The following is a 19,727-nucleotide window of genomic DNA, read 5'->3' as shown; positions in this document are numbered from 1 at the left end:
CTGACAGAGGAAACTCCACCATGTTTTCCTTGCAATGCCTGAAAAATGTCCACTCATCAGCTGGTGTACACTCCTAGAAACATGTTAGTTGTGCTGCCCCAGCCATTGAAAAATACATGAAATTGTGGGTTTTACAAAGATGTGCTATAAATATTTAATAATAAAATAAGGACATTACAGAAAACACAGTAAGATATAGTTTATAAACAAAAGTATACATATAAATAAGCTTTACATGCACAAAGGAAGATAATTGAAACAAAATATATCTAAGATTTACATTTATGAATTAGTTTCAATTTCTTCTTTGAATTTTGTTGTATTCCAATTTTTGTGTAATGAACAATGTTCACTCCTATGATAATGTCACACTTTTAAATATTAAAATGTTTCACTTTGAAAAATGTGCTATTCCATCCCTGGTGGTTAATGATCTGGTCTTTTAGCCTTAAATCAGTTAAATGTTTTTTTCTAGAAATACATTTCTTTAACCCAGTTTTTTTTTGTTTGTTTTTTTTTTATCTTCATTTTATTGAGATATATTCACATACCACGCAGTCATACAAAACAAATCGTACATTCGATTGTTCACAGTACCATTACATAGTTGTACATTCATCACCTAAATCAATCCCTGACACCTTCATTAGCACACACACAAAAATAACAAGAATAATAATTAGAGTGAAAAAGAGCAATTGAAGTAAAAAAGAACACTGGGTACCTTTGTCTGTTTGTTTCCTTCCCCTATTTTTCTACTCATCCATCCATAAACTAGACAAAGTGGAGTGTGGTCCTTATGGCTTTCCCAATCCCATTGTCACCCCTCATAAGCTACATTTGTATACAACTGTCTTCGAGATTCATGGGTTCTGGGTTGTAGTTTGATAGTTTCAGGTATCCACCACCAACTACCCCAATTCTTTAGAACCTAAAAAGGGTTGTCTATATTGTGCGTAAAGAGTGCCCACCAGAGTGACCTCTCGGCTCCTTTTGGAATCTCTCTGCTACTGAAGCTTATTTCATTTCCTTTCACATCCCCCTTTTTGGTCAAGAAGATGTTCTCCGTCCCACGATGCCGGGTCTACATTCCTCCCCGGGAGTCATAGTCCACGTTGCCAGGGAGATTCACTCCCCTGGGTGTCCGATCCCACGTAGCAGGGAGGGCAGTGATTTCACCTTTCAAGTTGGCTTAGCTAGAGAGACAGGGCCACATCTGAGCAACAAAGAGGCATTCGGGAGGAGGCTCTTAGGCACAACCATAGGGAGGCCTAGCCTCTCCTTTGCAGCAACCGTCTTCCCAAGGGTAAAATCTATGGTAGAGAGCTCAACCCATCAAACCACCAGTCCCCTATGTCTGTGGTCACGTTAGCAACCATGGAGGTGGGGTAGCCCAATACCTCTGCATTCTCCACAGGCTCCTCAAGGGGGCACTACATCTTTTTTTCCTTGTTTTTCTTTTTTTTTTTTTAACTTTCCCTTCTTTTTTAAATCAACTGTATGAAAAAATAGTTAAAAAGAAAACAAACATACAATAAAAGAACATTTCAAAGAGACCATAACAAGGGAGTAAGAAAAAAGACAACTAACCTAAGATAACTGCTTAACTTCCAACATGTTCCTACTTTACCCCAAGAAAGTTACATAATATAGCAACATTTCTGTGAACTTGTTCCTACTATATCCATCAGAAATTAACAGACCATAGTCATTCCTGGGCATCCCCAGAACGTTAAATAGTTTATCTGTTCTCCTTGGATTATTGTTCCCCCTTCCTTAATTGCTCTCTGTTGCTAGTTCCCCTACATTATACATTATAAACCATTTGTTTTACATTTTTCAAAGTTCACATTAGTGGTAGCATATAATATTTCTCTTTTTGTGCCTGGCTATTTCGCTCAGCATTATGTCTTCAAGGTTCATCCATGTTGTCACGTTTCACGAGATCGTTCCTTCTTACTGCCACGTAGTATTCCATCGTGTGTATATACCACATTTTATTTATCCACTCATCTGTTGAAGGACATTTGGGTTGTTTCCATCTCTTGGCAATTGTGAATAATGCTGCTATGAACATTGGCGTGCAGATATCTGTTCATGTCACTGCTTTCCGATCTTCCGGGTATATACCGAGAAGTGCAATCGCTGGATCGAATGGTAACTCTATATCTAGTTTTCTAAGGAACTGCCAGACTGACTTCCAGAGTGGCTGAACCATTATACAGTCCCACCAACAATGAATAAGAGTTCCATTTCTCCACATCCCCTCCAGCATTTGTAGTTTCCTGTTTGTTTAATGGCAGCCATTCTAATCGGTGTTAGATGGTATCTCATTGTGGTCTTAATTTGCATCCCTCTAATAGCTAGTGAAGCTGAACATTTTTTCATGTGTTTCTTGGCCATTTGTATTTCCTCTTCAGAGAACTGTCTTTTCATATCTTTTGCCCATTTTATAATTGGGCTGTCTGTACTACTGTGATTGAGTTGTAGGATTTCTTTATATATGCAAGATATCAGTCTTTTGTCAGATACATGGTTTCCAAAAATTTTTTCCCATTGAGTTGGCTGCCTCTTTACCTTTTTGAGAAATTCTATTGAGGTGCTGAAACTTCTAAGCTTGAGGAGTTCCCATTTATCTATTTTTTCTTTTGTTGCTTGTGCTTTGGGTGTAAAGTCTAGGAAGTGGCCGCCTAATACAAGGTCTTGAAGATGTTTTCCTATATTATCTTCTAGGAGTTTTATGGTACTTTCTTTTATATTGAGATCTTTGGTCCATTTTGAGTTAATTTTTGTGTAGGGGGTGAGGTAGGGGTCCTCTTTCATTCTTTTGGATATGGATATCCAACTCTCCCAGCCCCATTTGCTGAAAAGACCATTATGACTCAGTTCAGTGACTTTGGGGGTCTTATCAAAGATCAGTCGGCCATAGATCTGAGGGTCTATCTCTGAATTCTCAATTCAATTCCATTGATCTATATGTCTATCTTTGTGCCAGTACCATGCTGTTTTGACAACTGTGGCTTTATAATAAGCTTCAAAGTCAGGGAGTGTAAGTCCTCCCACTTCATTTTTCTTTTTTAGAGTGTCTTTAGCAATTCGAGGCATCTTCCCTTTCTAAATAAATTTGATAACTAGCTTTTCCAAGTCTGCAAAGTAGGTTGTTGGAATTTTGATTGGGATTGCATTGAATCTGTAGATGAGTTTGGGTAGATGAGTTTGGGTAGACCTCTTAATGACATTTAATCTTCCTATCCATGAACATGGAATATTTTTCCATCTTTTAAGGTCCCCTTCTATTTCTTTTAGTAGAGTTATATAGTTTTCTTTGTATAGGTCTTTTACATCTTTGGTTAAGTTTATTCCTAGGTACTTGATTTTTTTAGTTACTACTGAAAATGGTATCTTTTTCTTGAGTGTCTCTTCAGTTTGCTCATTTCTAGCATATAGAAACATTACTGAATTATGTGCATTAATCTTGTATCCCGCTACATTGCTAAATTTATTTATTAGCTCTAGTAGCTGTATCATCGATTTCTCAGGGTTTTCTAGATATAAGATCATATCATCTGCAAACAATGACAGTTTTACTTCTTTTTTTCCAATTTGGATGCCTTTTATTTCTTTGTCTTGCCGGATTGCCCTGGCTAGCACTTCCAGCACAATGTTGAATAACAGTGGTGACAGCGGGCATCCTTGTCTTGTTCCTGATCTTAGAGGGAAGGCTTTCAGTCTCTCACCATTGAGTATTATGCTGGCTGTGGGCTTTTCATATATGCTCTTTATCATGTTGAGGAAGTTTCCTTCAATTCCTACCTTTTGAAGTGTTTTTATCAAAAAGGGATGTTGGATTTTGTCAAATGCTTTTTCAGCATCTATTGAGATGATCAATTGATTTTTCCCTTTCGAGTTTTTAATGTGTTGTAATACATTGATTGTTTTTCTTATGTTGAACCATCCTTGCATGCCTGGAATGAACCCCACTTGGTCATGGTGTATGATTTTTTTAATGTGTCTTTGGATTCGATTTGCAAGTATTTTGTTGAGGATTTTTGCATCTATATTCATTAGGGAGATTGGCCGGTAGTTTTCCTTTTTTGTAGCATCTTTGCCTGGTTTTGGTATTAGATTGATGTTAGCTTCATAAAATGAGTTAGGTAGTGTTCCATTTTTTTCAATGTTTTGAAAGAGTTTGAGTAAGATTGGTGTCAATTCTTTCTGGAAAGTTTGGTAGAATTCCCCTGTGAAGCCATCTGGCCCTGGGCATTTATTTGTGGGAAGATTTTTGATGACTGATTGGATCTCTTTGCTTGTGATGGGTTGGTTGAGGTCTTCTATTTCTTCTCTGGTCAGTCTAGGTTGTTCATATGTTTCCAGGAAATTGTCCATTTCTTCTACATTATCCAGTTTGTTGCCATACAGTTGTTCATAATATCTCTTACAATTTTTTTAATTTCTTCAGGATCTGCAGTTATGTCACTTTTTTCTTTCATTATTTTGTTTATATGGGTCTTCTCTCTTTTTGATTTTGTCAGTCTAGCTAGGGGCTTGTCAATCTTGTTGATCTTCTCAAAGAACCAACTTTTGGTGATATTTATCCTCTCTATTGTTTTTTGTTCTCTATGTCATTTATTTCTGCTTTAATCCTTGTTATTTCTTTTCTTGTACTTGGTTTAGAATTGGTTTGCTGTTCATTTTCTAGCTTCTTCAGTTGATCCATTAGTTCTTTGATTTTGGCTCTTTCTTCCTTTTTAATATATGCGTTTAGTGCTATGAATTTCCCCCTTAGCACTGCTTTTGCTGCATCCCATAGGTTTTGGTATGTTGTGTTCTCATTTTCATTCATCTCTATATACTTAGCAATTTCTCTTGCTATTTCTTCTTTAACCCACTGATTGTTTAGGAGTGTGTTGTTTAACCTCCAGGTATTTGTGAATTTTCTAAGTCTCTGATGGTTATTGACTTCTAATTGTATTCCATTGTGGTCAGAGAATGTGCTCTGAATAATTTCAATCTTTTTAAATTTATTGAGTCTTGTTTTATGTCCCAGCATATGATCTATTCTGGAGAAAGTTCCGTGAGCACTAGAAAAGTATGTGTATCCTGGTGATTTGGGATGTAATGTCCTGTATATGTCTGTTAAATTTAATTCATTTATCAGATTGTTTACATTTCCAATTTCCTTATTGGTCTTCTGTCTGGTTGATCTATCTATAGGAGAGAGTGATGTGTTGAAGTCTCCCACAATTATTGTGGAAACATCAATTGCTTCCTTTAGTTTTGCCAGTGTTTCTCTCATGTATTTTGTGGCACCTTGATTGGGTGCATAGACATTTATGATTGTTATTTCTTCTTGTTGAATTGCCCCTTTTATTAGTATGTAGTGGCCTTCTTTGTCTCTCAAAACATCCCTGCATTTAAAGTCTATTTTAATATTGCTACACCTGCTTTTTTTTGGCTGTAGCTTGCATGAAATATTTTTTTTTTCCATCCTTTCACTTTCAGTTTCTTTGTGTCCCTGTGTCTAAGATGAGTCTCTTGTATGCAACATATTGATGGTTCATTTTTTTTTATCCATTCTGTGAATCTATATCTTTTAATTGGGGAGTTTAATCCATTTACATTCAACGTTATAACCATGAAGGCATTTCTTGAATCGGCCATCTTATCCTTTGGTTTATGTTTGTCATATTTTTCCCCTCTCTCTATTAATATCCTTTATCGTACCCATACCGAATCTCTCTAGTACTGAACCTTTCTCCAAGTCTCTCTGTCCTTTCTTTGTTTCTCTGTCTGTAGGGCTCCCTTTAGTATCTCCAGTAGGGCAGGTCTCTTGTTAGCAAATTCTCTCAGCATTTGTTTGTCTGTGAAAAATTTAAGTTCTCCCTCAAATTTGAAGGAGAGCTTTGCTGGATAAAGTATTCTTGGGTGGAAATTTTTCTTACTCAGAATTTTAAATATATCGTGCCACTGCTTCTTGCCTCCATGGTGGCTGCTGAGTAGTCACTGCTTAGTCTTATGCTGTTTCCTTTGTATGTGGTGAATTGCTTTTCTCTTGCTGCTTTCAGAACTTGCTCCTTCTCTTCCGTGTTTGACAGTGTGATCAGAATATGTCTCAGAGTGGGTTTATTTGGATTTATTCTATTTGGAGTTCGCTGAGCATTTATGATTTGTGTATTTATGTTGTTTAGAAGATTTGGGAAGTTTTCCCCAATGATTTCTTTGAATACTCTTCCCAGACCTTTATCCTTTTCTTCCCCTTCTGGAACAACAATGAGTCTTATATTCAGATGTTTCTTATATCTATCATATCCCTGAGGTCCATTTCGATTATTTCAATTTTTTCCCCATTCTTTCTTTTATGCTTTCATTTTCCATTCTGTCATCTTCCAGGTCACTGATTCATTGTTCAACTTCCTCTAGTCTTGTACTATGAGTGTCCAGAATCTTTTTAATTTGGTCAACAGTTTCTTTAATTTCCATAAGATCATCCATTTTTTTATTTAGTCTTGCAATGTCTTCTTTATGCTCTTCTAGGGTCTTCTTGATATCCTTTGTATCCCGTACTATGGTCTCATTGTTCATCTTTAGTTCTTTGAGTAGCTGCTCTAGGTGCTGTGTCTCTTCGGATCTTTTGATTTGGGTGCTTGGGCTTGGGTTATCCATATCGTCTGGTTTTTTCATATGCTTTATAATTTTCTGTTGTTTTTGGCCTCTTGGCATTTGCTGAACTTGATAGGGTTCTTTTAGGATTTGTAGACCAATTGAAGTCCTTATCTCTAATTTATCAGATCTACAGGTTCATGGAGTACACTTTCTCTAACTAACCAGCAGGTGGCATCCACGAGCCACCTGTTCTCCACAAGCCAGTTCTCCCCTGCTTAGCCTTTTTGGTGAGTGGGGGAGTGAGTCTTGCGGGGTCCAATTGGTGTACCAAGCTTGCGTGTGTAGTTGGTGTTGCCCACCCTGTATATGGGGCATGTTTCTGGGCAGTCAGTGAGGGGGGGTGTCTCTAACAATCAAATCTCCCTGGTGATCCTAGAGTTTTAAAAGCTGCTGCAATAGTCTAATCCTTCAGTTCAGTCCTGCCACAGTTTGTCTCTGCCACTGACCCACAAGTCCTTGGTATTGGCGTATGGCTCCTGAGACTTGCAAGTGGGCCCCTCTTCCAGGCTGTGCACCACGGGTCCTCTGTTAAGGGATGACTGTGCTATGTCACAGGTGAATGCCGCCCCCCCCCAGGGCAGTTCTGGGCTGCTGGGCTGTGTAGGGAGGCTCCCAGTCTGCTGAAATGATGACTGAATGGGGCTTTGTTAATTTACACTGCTCCACCTTCCCAACTCTGGGACAATCAGCTGAGGTTGCAGGGAAGGCTAATGTCCACGCCCAGTTTTGTGGTGTGTGCCTGTTATTTAAAGCACTTCCGTCACACTGGGTTGTCTGGGGCAGCTCTGGGCTATGGGGCTGGTGATGGGCAGGAGTGTTTCCTGTCTACCAGGATGATGGCTGTGAGCAGACACCCCCCTTTTCTTGGGAAGTTGTGGTGTTTAGTGAATTTTCTCAGCCACTGGATTATTGCCTTTTGTCTCATAGCTCTCTTAGTTCTGCTCTTGTCTTGACCTGCCCAAATTGCAAGTCTTTGAAGCTTTCTGTATTGGGCTTCTTAGAGTAATTGTTTTAGAAAAAGAAAAAAGGATTAAAAAAAAGAGCCATCCTCAGAGATCTAATGGGCTATTGAAATGCTAAGAGACAAAGCAATTAGGGCCATTAAGGAAAGGTCCACAGGGCAGAGAGATCAGCTTTTCTTCGGGATTTGCATATGAGCCTCAGGGCCTGAGCTCTGCCCTTCCCCTTTCTATGTTCACCAGAACTCCAAAAATCCTCCGCTTTTATTTTGGAGTTTTTCGTGTTGTTTTTTTCTATGCCTGTCTCCTCTCTGCTGGGCTGGCTACTCTCAGATTCTCTGGTGTCTGGTCTCAGTCTATCTATGGTTGGAGTTTGGATCAGTAGAATGAGTTTCCGATAAGGGCTGCCACTGCAGTTCTCCCTTCTCCTTCCCGGAGCTGACAGCCCCTCCTCCCACGGGACTGAGCTTGGCAGGGAGGGGTGCTGGTCCCCTGGCCTCAAAAACTTACAGATTTCACTGATCTCAGCAGTTCCGCATTTTCATGAGTGTTGTATGAAGTATGCCCAAAGTCAGATTGCTCTGTGGTGTCCAGTCCACGCAGTTCCTGGCTTTCTACCTACTTTCCTGGAGGAGTAACTAATACATACAGCTCACCAGTCTGCCATCTTGCCCCGCCTCCCTAACCCAGTTTTAAATTACAGCATCACAAAGGAATACCAAAAACTGCTGCTCAACATTAGGTGACTACTAGGGCAAGACAACAGCCTGTAACAAGCCTAATACAGATGCATTATTCCTTAAAATTTTATCCTTGGAATATTGCCAAGTGATTTTCCTTGGAAATTTGTCCCAGAGGTGACAAATGCTGCATTTTCAGCAATCCTCAACATGGTGTGCCCTGGCATTATCCGTGTGAAATGTAAGGGATGCTCGGTCTGCTTGTGGTTACAGTAGCTCCTCGGTAAACTTGTGAGACATAATTTCCAGGTAAACTTTCTATTTGACCAGGATCTGAAAAAAACTTTGAAGGTGATTTATTTTACCTCAAAAAAAGCCCACAAGCTAAAAATGCATATTCAAAAAAATCAAACAAAAGTTATCTCAATGGAAGCAAATGTTATATTTCAGAAATTTGAGGCTCTTTAAATAGTTTACATATTTTATTTTTGAGACCAACTTGAGTTTGACAAATTTCTAGGCTGATAAGGTATAAGAAGTTTTTCAACAAATTTGGCTCATGGTAAGTATTAATCTCAAAGTTAGAATGTTTTAGTTTATCTCAAAAAAATTGAGGACATTATTAGATTAGTGTGCATATACATATATGCATCATGTAGGCTTTATCTGAGTGATACTAGGATTTGTAGAAATGAAAATACAGAATTGATGGAATCAGTCATCAATCAATGTACATATATTAGAAATATATTTTTAGAGGCTATTCGATTAAATAATCATTTAACGTATCATCTGGAAATTAATAATAATTAATAGTAGTCTGAGGTTTAATTTATGATCTGTCATTTGTGTTAAATAATATTGCAGGCAACAGAACTGTAAATGCATGAATTTCTCTATCATTTCAGTTACATATCTAATACTCTTTTCTCTTTTTCTGAAATTAATTTTAAGTAGGAATATAGTGTTATTAGCATGATCTCTGGACTCAGATATTCTTGTTTGTGACTCTGGATAAGTTCCTTAACTTTCTGTGCTGTTTTTCTCATCTAAAAAATGTGTTCAAAAGTAATGCCCATGGTATAACATTTTCATGTGGATAAATGTGTTAATAAAGTGTCAAATTCATTATAATTATGCAACATATATGAGTCTCTATTATATAATATCCAAATGATTTATAACAAATATAAATTTGTTATAAATTTATATTTGTTATAAATATATGTTATATAAATATGTTATAAACTTAGATATTTTTCATTCATGAAGGAAGAGCCTGAAAATCCTTTTGTATGACGTAAATTAGTAGCATAATTTTGACTTTTTGTATAAGTATGTTAGGCCACTTTGAAGGAAGATGCATGCACTCCTGGGTAATTGTGAATGTTTCTTATATGTGGCCACGTCATGAATTGGTTCTTGAAACTCAATGAATAGTATTTTTCTTTTCTCATTTTAAAATTTACACATTTTACACATAAAAATTAAAGAAAGCTAAGAAATTATAAAGAACAAAATAACTACTACTTATAGTGTCACTTGCAGAATATAAAAAAATAATAGTTTATATTTATTTGGGTTTGTTTTGCCTCCTGTAAAACTGAGAAAAATAAGACACTTCATGGAAATCCATATACATAAAGTGAATTTTTCACAGATTTATTTATTGCCCCTTTGATTATCAAAATTCAATGTACTCTTAGAAATCAGTGAGGAATATTGTTAAAATATGGATTCCCAGGAGACAGTCTTTTTTTTTTAATTTTCAGATATTTATAGTCAACTTATTTGATATCACAAAATAGTGGCCATGTTATAAATTTTACAGATGAGGATATTGTTGCACTATTCTCACCATACATAGGTTGCAGAATAAATCTGAATATAGATCTTCCCCTTCTTCCTCCTTTGCATATTTACAAACATTCCTACACATAGCTCTTGTTATTCAAATAATTTTATCTGAACCAAGGAACCAAATGCATTGAGATAATTTTGTTTTGTTTATAGGAATTCTCACTTAAAACTAAACAAGCTTAGGGATCAGTGAGTAAATAGACTCTTTTTTTTTTTTTTCCAAACCCTCTATCTGAACTCAGAAGCTGACATCGTTCCATATTTTCCATTAACTATTCAATAAATAGCAACTCTTGGGTCCACAATTAATGTTCTTTTGTTTTAGTGTATGAAATAGAAGTTAATAATTGCCACTTAAATTTAGTGGTTCAATGACTACAATAACAGAGGTCTCTCCATATATAAATAGACATTTTCACCAACACTGCTCCCTATATGCCTCTGCTCTATATATCCCATGTCTATCTCCAGACAACGGCATTTAATCTACACCAACCAATACAACATAGTAGAGAATACACATTTTTCAATGTTCTCAAAAAGTATGAGTACTCCTTTGTATTTTCAAAATAAGTCTATATTTTCAGACTTAAATTGAATAGTTTTTAATTATTCTTAGTCTAATTCCTGTTTTATCAATTGGGAAACTAGGAGATATCTTACAAGTTAAGTGAGATGACCATATTTAAAATCAGCAAGTCAGAAAAGTGAGGCAAGTATCTTCATCTTCTGACTTCTCATGTTTCAGAAAGAATGGCATACCATAAACCTGAGTTATCCATTTGAAATAGAGTGAAAGAAATGGTAGCATGGAATAGGAAGTGATACCAAGCATGTTTTCTCCATCATAATGTCACCATTCTGCAATGTCTGTTTATTCCTCTCTGAAATACAGAATTAAAAATAAAAATTAAAAATTAAAAGTTAAATTATTTTATTTAATTAAATTTATTTAAAAATTAAAAATAATCTTGCTGTCTCTGAGAACTCCTGGGTCTGAAGGGTGGCAGAAAACTCTCTCCCCGTGTGGATCTCACATTGCTATTTTTGTGATCTTATTCTTTGCCCTGTGCATATTTTTGTATGCACAATCTCCATCAATTTTGTCCTTTGACAAAATGGTGGCAACATTTTACACCATCCAAACTCCCCTGCTCAATCCTTTGATTTACACTTTCAGGAATAAGGAAGTGAGAAATGCCATGAGGAAAGTGTGGAACAGATTGGTAGTGGTTTCCAATGAAAAATAAAACATTAAACAAATTGAATTTAAGGAAAGAAATCAAAATGGTCTTAGACAAAACTTCATGGGGGATGGCCTTTGTAAGACAGGACTAATGTAACTTATTTGAAAAATCACTAACGTAGGAGTCAGGAAATTACATTTCCACCCTGGAGCAGTCGTCAGCTCTGAGTTGGCTACTCAGAATCTTTATATGAAATTAAAGAAAGTTGAATTTTATGGTTCCTAGAATATAATAAAGAAAGAAAGAACTAAAGAGAGGACACAAATTACTTATCAGACTGCATACCACTCACACCATGCTTTGATAAAACTTGATCCTTTGTGGAAGAAGACAAAAAATACCTTACAGACTAAGAAAAGAAACTTCATTAAACTATTTCAAGTGAAAAGAAGTTTATTTTTAAGAAATTATTTTCAGTGAATATAAAAGAAAAAACAAAACATTCAGGGCCTGGGAAGGACGGAGGCAGGGCATTCTCAGAATTTCAACTGTGGGTGCTCCTGAACCACATGCCTCCAACATTTAACAGGGGTCCATTACCATCTGCTACAGACTCTGAGTCATTTGTTGAATTTCTTTAGAGTTGAAACTTGATTGGTCCAGTCTTCCCTGTGGCTGAGTTCCTCTTGGGTTAGGTAGTCACCCCATAACTATTAGCTTTGGGAGAAGAAGACGGAAGGTTACCTAAAAGGGTCTATCCTCCTATGTGGTGTGTATCTCTCATTTGAGCACAAAAGGACACTTGAGGGAGCACTTTGCTAGCAAAACTGGTACCAGAGCTGCCAGTGTACTGTTTGAGTAATAGTTAATAAAGAAATTATTCAAATTCTGGCATGTCATATATATTATTCCCATAAATAGGGTTCAATTAGTCTCAGATTACCAGGTGGCTTGTGAAATAACTTTATTCACAGTAAACTATTTCAATTTTCCCTAGCATACCAACAATAATAATAAAATACTATTAATTCTGTATTGTAGAAAAACACTAATCATTTTTATTACTTTCCTTAATATTCCTTATTAGTTTTATTCCTCAGGATGATCTCTCATGAGGAAGTCCCAAGGGATTAAGATGAGAATCTGAAATGTTATCCGAACAAAGTGTGTGCTGCAGTAGGCCATGTGTGTGACAAAAGCTTTCTTGCTTTTTTCTAATGTTTTCCTATCATCTGTCTATTGTCATAGCAAGGCTAGCTTCTTAATGATCTGTTCCCCATTCACTAGGAGGTTCTTATTGTTAAGTAGTTCATTTACTCCTAAGAACTAGCTAGAGAAATTATGATCCAAGTTCATTGGCTCAACTGCTTCATGAATATATGAAACAAAGACTTGAAGTACTATAAAATAAAACTATTCTATCCAGATTATGATGACTAATTCAGATTGATATCTGTTCCATCATACACTTAAATTCAAACACTTTTTTTGCTATTTAAACTCCTAACCTCTCATTATGGACTTTGATGATACTTTTCAAGTAGAAATGAAAACATAGCATTCAGCCCAAGAATAGTCGAATACTGAATGACCTCTACCCAACATTTTTCATTCCAACAAAATTTTATGAACAGAATTTTGCCAACAGTTTTTTTTTAGTTTTTTTTAAATTCAGTTTTATTAAGATATATTCACACACCATATAATCATCCATGGTGTACAATCAACTATTCACAGTACCATCATATAGTTGTGCATTCATCACCCTAATCTATTTTTTGAACATTTTCCTTGTACCAGAAAAAGTAGAAATAAGAATAAAAAATAAAAGTTAAAAAAAAAACACCCAAATCATCTCTCCCCACCTTATTTTTCATTTTATTTTTGTTCTCATTTTTCTACTCATCCTTCCATACACTGGATAAAGGGAATGTAATCCACAAGGCTTTCATAATCACTCTGTCACCCCTTGTAAGCTACACTGTTATACAATTGTCTTCAAGAGTCAAGGCAACTGGGTTGCCATTTGATAGTTTCAAGTATTTACTTCCAGCTATTCCAGTATGTTAAAATCTAAAAAGGGTTATCTATACAGTGCATAAGTGTGCCCACCTAAGTGACTCCATTTGGAATCTCTCAGCCACCACTGAAACTTTGCTTTGTTTCATTTTGCATCCCCTTTGGTCATGAAGATGCTCTCAATCCCATGATATCAGATCCAGGTTCATCCTCGGTGGTCATATTCTGCATTTCCAGGGAGATTTACACTCCTGGGGATCAGGTCCCATGTGTGGGGGGGCAGTGAGTTCACTTGCCGAATTGGGTTAACTGGAGAGAGAGGGCCACATCTAAGCAACAAAGAGGTACTCAGGGGGAGACACTTAGTCACAATTATAAGCAGGTTTAGCCTCTCCTTTGCAGTAATGATCTCCATAAGGGCAAGCCCCAAGATAGAGGGCTTGGTATACCAAACTACCAGTTCTCAATATCTGTTGCCAACAGTTTTTGCTTTCATTTTCTCAACAGTTATTGCTTTAAATTTTCTGTTTTATTATCTATGTCAATTTTGCCTATCCATGGTGAAAACTTTCAATTTTATGATTTATTCAGCAATTTAATGGTTTTACTTACATTAAGTTAGCTTTCTGTAGTTACCATACTTATTCAAAGAGTTTTCAGAACATTGACGATTTGAAAAGTGGTGGTTTTGATAAATGCCTCTGCATATCTGAAAAAAGAAAATGGAGATCTTATTTTCTACTTAAAGTAATGGGATTTTATTAAATCATAAGTTGGATAAAATCACAACTTTGCTCAAAATGTTGCAAAGTTTCTCCATTCTGTTATAGAAATGCCAAAGTCCTTATAGCAGTCTCCACAACTTACCTGTTCTGGCTTCCTGACATCTTCTCCCCTGGTTCACTCTGCTCCAGCCACACTGGGCTTCTTCCTCTTCTGTGAACACATCAAAACATCTCCTGCCTCACAGTCTTCATTAATCTACCTTGGCTTGACTCCCTCTTCCATGTTTCATGGCTAACTCTCTCCTCTCCTTCTTACTGAGTCCTATTCTGCCTATTCACCCTCTTCCACCTACTCTTTAGTTTTCCTTAGCACTCCTCTGTTATACAATATCATTTATGTACTTATTGTGTTTTTTTTTTTCCTGCTTCCTCTAATAGATTGGAAGCTATGAGTCAGGGAATTTTTTTTTCTTTTTGGTTCACTTATATTTTACTAACATCTAGAACAGCCTGGAGTGGGATCTCAATAAATATCTTTTGAATAAATGGATAAATGAGGTATTTTTCCACATTCAAATTCAAATATACTTCTAATATTAACCAATGAAAATATCAAGTTTAATCAAATGAATGTGATTAGAACCTAGATCTTGGTAATAACTATAATTCATACTTTGGCATAACACAGAGGAGATTGTTCACATAAATTCTATATACTATTTAATTTTCCCATCCATACTAAAAATTAAAATAGAAAGTAAAGCCATTGTTCTCTATCCATTCTTCTTTCCTCTCCCCATTCTACATCCTTTCTCCTATCTCCTGCCAAAAAATTAATGTTGCTTTCAGTAATCTGACTTTTATTCTGAAGTTATTTTTGATACCAATAAAATTGTTTATTACCACAATTTTCCATTTTACTAGTTGGGTTTAAATTTGGCCAGAATTTCTGAGTTATTCACATGACACCGCATCTTAGTAAGATCCAACTTTAATGGTCAGAGTTTTAAGTAGTTCTAATTTATTTCTAATTCATCCTGATATGTGAGGAGAAGTTAGATCAAAATCACGAATAATTCAAACTCAGTTGTCATCTGTCCCCAGTTTTAGAGATCCCTTGTTAGAAAGATCACAATTTACTGTTTCAATAAAACACAACAGTGCTTTGGCAGAACCTGGATTCCAGTTAGATAATCCAAGCATTCAGCATATAATGAATATTTAATGAGATCTCATGGTCAATTCACCTCAGAGCTTGAGGGAATTGCAAAAGATCCTTGACTCAGCTTCTTGCCTTTAGGTAGTTCAGTGAAATCCTTGAAAACTACCTTCTGCAAGTTTCCCCACCTTAACTGGGAAGCTTGATCATTGCCTCAGAGCTGGGAGTTACTTTAGGGTCTTTTGACTGGAAAGTTTGACGCAGGGTCTGATTCATTGGCTGATTTTACTTCATAGGTCAAGAAAGCTTATGGCATTACTGTACTAGGATTTAAATAAAAAGAGCCTTAGACATGTCATTAAATGATCTGGATTCTAAGGCCTCATCTGTGACTTCTCAACTGTGTGAGCTTCGGTGATGTATTTCCCTCCTCTTTGCCTCAATTCCACATATTTAAGGAGGATGAATAAGAACATATAAATGAGTTTTCATCACTTTCTATGATACAGGAATATATTTTATATGTTTTATATTTTTTAGTCTTTTCAGAGCTAATACTTTTATTTTCATCTAATTGATGGGGAAACTGAGGCTCATAAACTGTATGTGAAAACTTCCTCAAGATAATTCCAGTCCTTTTTTTTTTTTCTTTACAAAAATGGTCAGGAGTTGGGGCATGATTTTCTCCAAGAAGTTTCTCTGGGACACTTGGAACTGTTGGTTGCCACTAGCCCCAGCAGTAAAAGTGCAAAACATGGTATGATCTATTTGTACCATTAGCCCATCTCCATTTCTATCACTGATATCTTTTCCCCACCCCCCGCCTGACCTTATACTTCATCATCATTACCAAATAGGTAATGTGTAGGCAAGAGTTCTAGGTACTACTTTGGTCTCACAGGTAGGAAAATAACTTTAAAATTTAATCTGTCCCAACTTTAATAACTTGCCAACACATTAAAAGCAAAAATCAAACTTTATTCCCTGATAGTAAAAAAGCATGTATTCTCAGAGTGACCTTTAAAAGTTAAAAAGGTAATACAAAAGACAAGTGTTCAATAATTCCTTTACCTTTTACTTCTCTCACCTCTTTCCTTTCTACACTGATGTAAAAACATAAATGGGATTAGAAATGGGAGAATATCATACCAATGAGGTTAAATAAAATAAATTATTATTTTTATTAGTACATTTTACAAAACAGGAAATTGTAAATCAAAGAGATTAAGGAACTAACTTAAATTCACATAGAGGTATGTGGTGGAGCAAGTGCTCAAGTCTACCACACATATCTATATGTGCCTCTAACTGGCTTCAAATTCTTCCATGTTTATAGAAGAGATGTGATGAGGCAAATCATATGCAGAAGGGAATGAGGTTTTCTCACCACAATCTATAGTGAGTTGCAGTTTAACTAATTGGCTCCATGCTTTGCTTTGGCACTCAGACAGTCTGAGTAGCTCACTGGACAAAACTTTGGGACTGCCTAGGGAGTAATGGTTTCCGTGTAGCTGATGAGGCTGAAAGCTTGGCTTAGGCATTGTAAGCTTTTGTGGAAATTACTATAAATATACAATACAGTAAAAAGAGAAACATTTTACTCATGATTTTCCAAAGAAAGCCTGTAGGAACAGCACTGGCTTTAGAGGCATTTCTCTCCCAGATCATGTGAATAGTTTTGTCCATGAGGAAGCGTTCAGAAATCATGCTGAGAAACATTCCTATTTTCACACCCCTCCTTCTGTGCATTAGATCTATTGTTTTGTTTAACCCAGCGTTTCTGGGGTGGAACCATGTAAAGTTGGGCCACAGAGTCTTTTCTTTCCATAAACTCCCCACTCATAATTAAAACTAAGTTTATTAAATTTTAAAATTTTGATGTAAAAAACATATTTTTTTCTCCTATTTGCTATCAAGATAGTACAAATACTACTTAGACCTATGACAGAAAAAGAAATGACCAGATGAAGCCTTGATAAATTCAAAAGTCATTGACATTCAATAAGTTATAGATAGTACCTGTTCCAATTTGCTGAAGCCACCTTTATGCAAAATATCAGAAATGGATCGGCTTTTATAAGGGGATTTATTAGGTTACAAATAACCTAAGTTCTAAGGCCATAAAAGTGTTCAAACTAGGGCATCAATAAGAGGATGTCCAGAACACCTCTACCAGCTGGGAAGGCATGCTGGTCCTTTGTTTCCAGGTTGTGTTTCAAAATGGTTTCCTCCAAAATGTGTCTTTCAGCTTCTCTCTCTCAGCCTCTGTGCATCTTTGCTTGTTCTCCCAGGGCATTTGTCTCTAAGCTTCTGGGGTCCTCTCTTATCTTCTCTGGGGCAAACCATGGGCTTCATCTCTTAGGATAGCATCTCCAAATGTCCTTCTGTCAGCATCTCCAGGCATCTCCAAGTGTCTGCTTCTGTGTCTGTTGGCTCTTGAGCTCTCTTAAGTAGTCCAGTGAACTAATCAAGAACCATCCTGAATAGGTAGGGCCACCCTTTCCTGGAAATAATATAATCAGAATTCTCACCCACATTTGAGTGGATCATATTTCCATGGAAACAACCTTGAAACAAAAAGTCACACCCTAATCAAAAAGATGAACAAGTTGGCCCCCACAAGACTGCATTACAAACATGGCTTTTCTGAGGGACATAATAGATCCAAACCAGCACGGTGCCTTTCTGCGCTGAACTATGATTCCACAATATTTCAGAAGCGTAAAATTAGAGGTAGTATGGGAGTGCCAAACTCAAAAGGGCTTTAGTACCTCATGCCTGCAAATCTTCCTATTGTATACAATAATAGCAGTTTGCAGGCATGAGGTATTTATAACTATTTTAATATTTGTAAGTAATTTGCAATATTAAAATATACAAAATTTATGGCAATATCAAGGTTCTTGAGGAAATTTTATAAGTTGTACAGAAATTACTCAATTTTGCAGGCCTTTAGTCTATATGTCAAGAAAATGCATATTTAGGCAAACATTTGCAAGGTTATTTTATGGGTGCAAACATAGAATATTTAAAAGTGAAATTTAAGTCTTTTGTCTTAGTTTTGATCTTTTCCAGGGCTGTGGATAACTGGAAGGAGAGAGGAGACATTTCAGGGAAAAGAAGTGGGATAAGGGAGTAAGTTGATACAAATGTAAGAATGGAGAAAAGAGATGGAAGCCAGAAACTCAATCTTTTCAGGGCAGAATGCTGGGGAAAAAAACAGTAAAAACAAATAGGCAAAAAACAAACTAAATCCAAGGTTCTAGTCCTAAGTCTCCACTTTAATTAACATCTGGGTGGCCCAGGACCTGGTATGGATGGGCTTGGGAGTGGAGCCATTTCATTCATTTAAAATTTGCCCCCAGCTCACCGGTTTCTTGCTTAAGAGTCATTAATAAGCTACTATAATGGCCATCACTACAAAGTGATCAAGACAAATGCATTCCACATGGTGGGGCTGTTAGGTCAGTCTATTTTAATCTATAAGCAAAGTTAAGGCTAAAGCAGGTTTGGAACATGATGTCCTCCAAGAAAGTTGCCATATTTGCTCGGAGCCAGCCACAATTATTAGAATGTTGTTTACTGGATATTCTTACTCCCGCACACTTCTTCCTCACCTTCTTTTGTCACACTAATAGATATATATGAAGATAGCAGAATTAGGTATAAATATATTACAGTCTCCTTAGAAGGAAAATTGTTTTCCAGAGTTTTGTTTTTTTTTTTTCCTTCACTGTTTAGAGGGCAATAAAAATAATCCATTGCCTGTGAATAGAAGAAGTTATTTTAAACACTGACATGAGATTGGGTGAAGAGGAACATTGGATTCTTTATGACATGATGGAAATAGTCTATATTTTGACTATAGTGCTGGTTTCATGGGTGCATACAGTTTTCAGAACTCACCTAGCTTTATGTCTGGAAATGGTGCTTTGTTTTATGTAAATTACACCTTAAGAAGTCAATTTAAACATAAATGTATGTAGTCTACTTATAATTATGCGTAAAGTCACCCCCAGAGAAATTTTTGTTGCTCAAATGTAGCCTCTCTCTCTCTCTATAAGTCAAACTCTGCAAATAAATTCACCACTCTCCTACCCTAGGGGTACATGACTTCCAGGGGTGTAAGTCTACCTGGAAACATAGGGCATGACTCCCAGGGTTGAGCCTGGCCCTGGCATCATGGAATTGACAATGCTTCTTGATCAAAGGTTGGGAAAGAAATGAAAGAATATAAAGCTTCAGTGGCTAAGAGATTTCAGATAGAGTTCAGAAGTCATTCTGGAGGTTATTCTTATGCAGACTTCAACAAGATATTGCAATTTGTCACTGTATGCCAAGCCCCAACTTACAGTATTCCTGATACTTTGGACTATATCTAAAGATATAAAGAATAACTTGGACTGTAGCTAAGATATAAAGATTACCTTGGAATGTAGCTAAGACTCTATGAATTTTACCTATTAAGTTTAATA

This window comes from Choloepus didactylus, chromosome 6 (assembly GCF_015220235.1).
Source record: "Choloepus didactylus isolate mChoDid1 chromosome 6, mChoDid1.pri, whole genome shotgun sequence".
Lineage (NCBI taxonomy): Eukaryota > Metazoa > Chordata > Mammalia > Pilosa > Megalonychidae > Choloepus > Choloepus didactylus.
The sequence above is the reverse complement of the archived record's forward strand: the minus strand, read 5'-3'. Positions refer to the sequence as shown.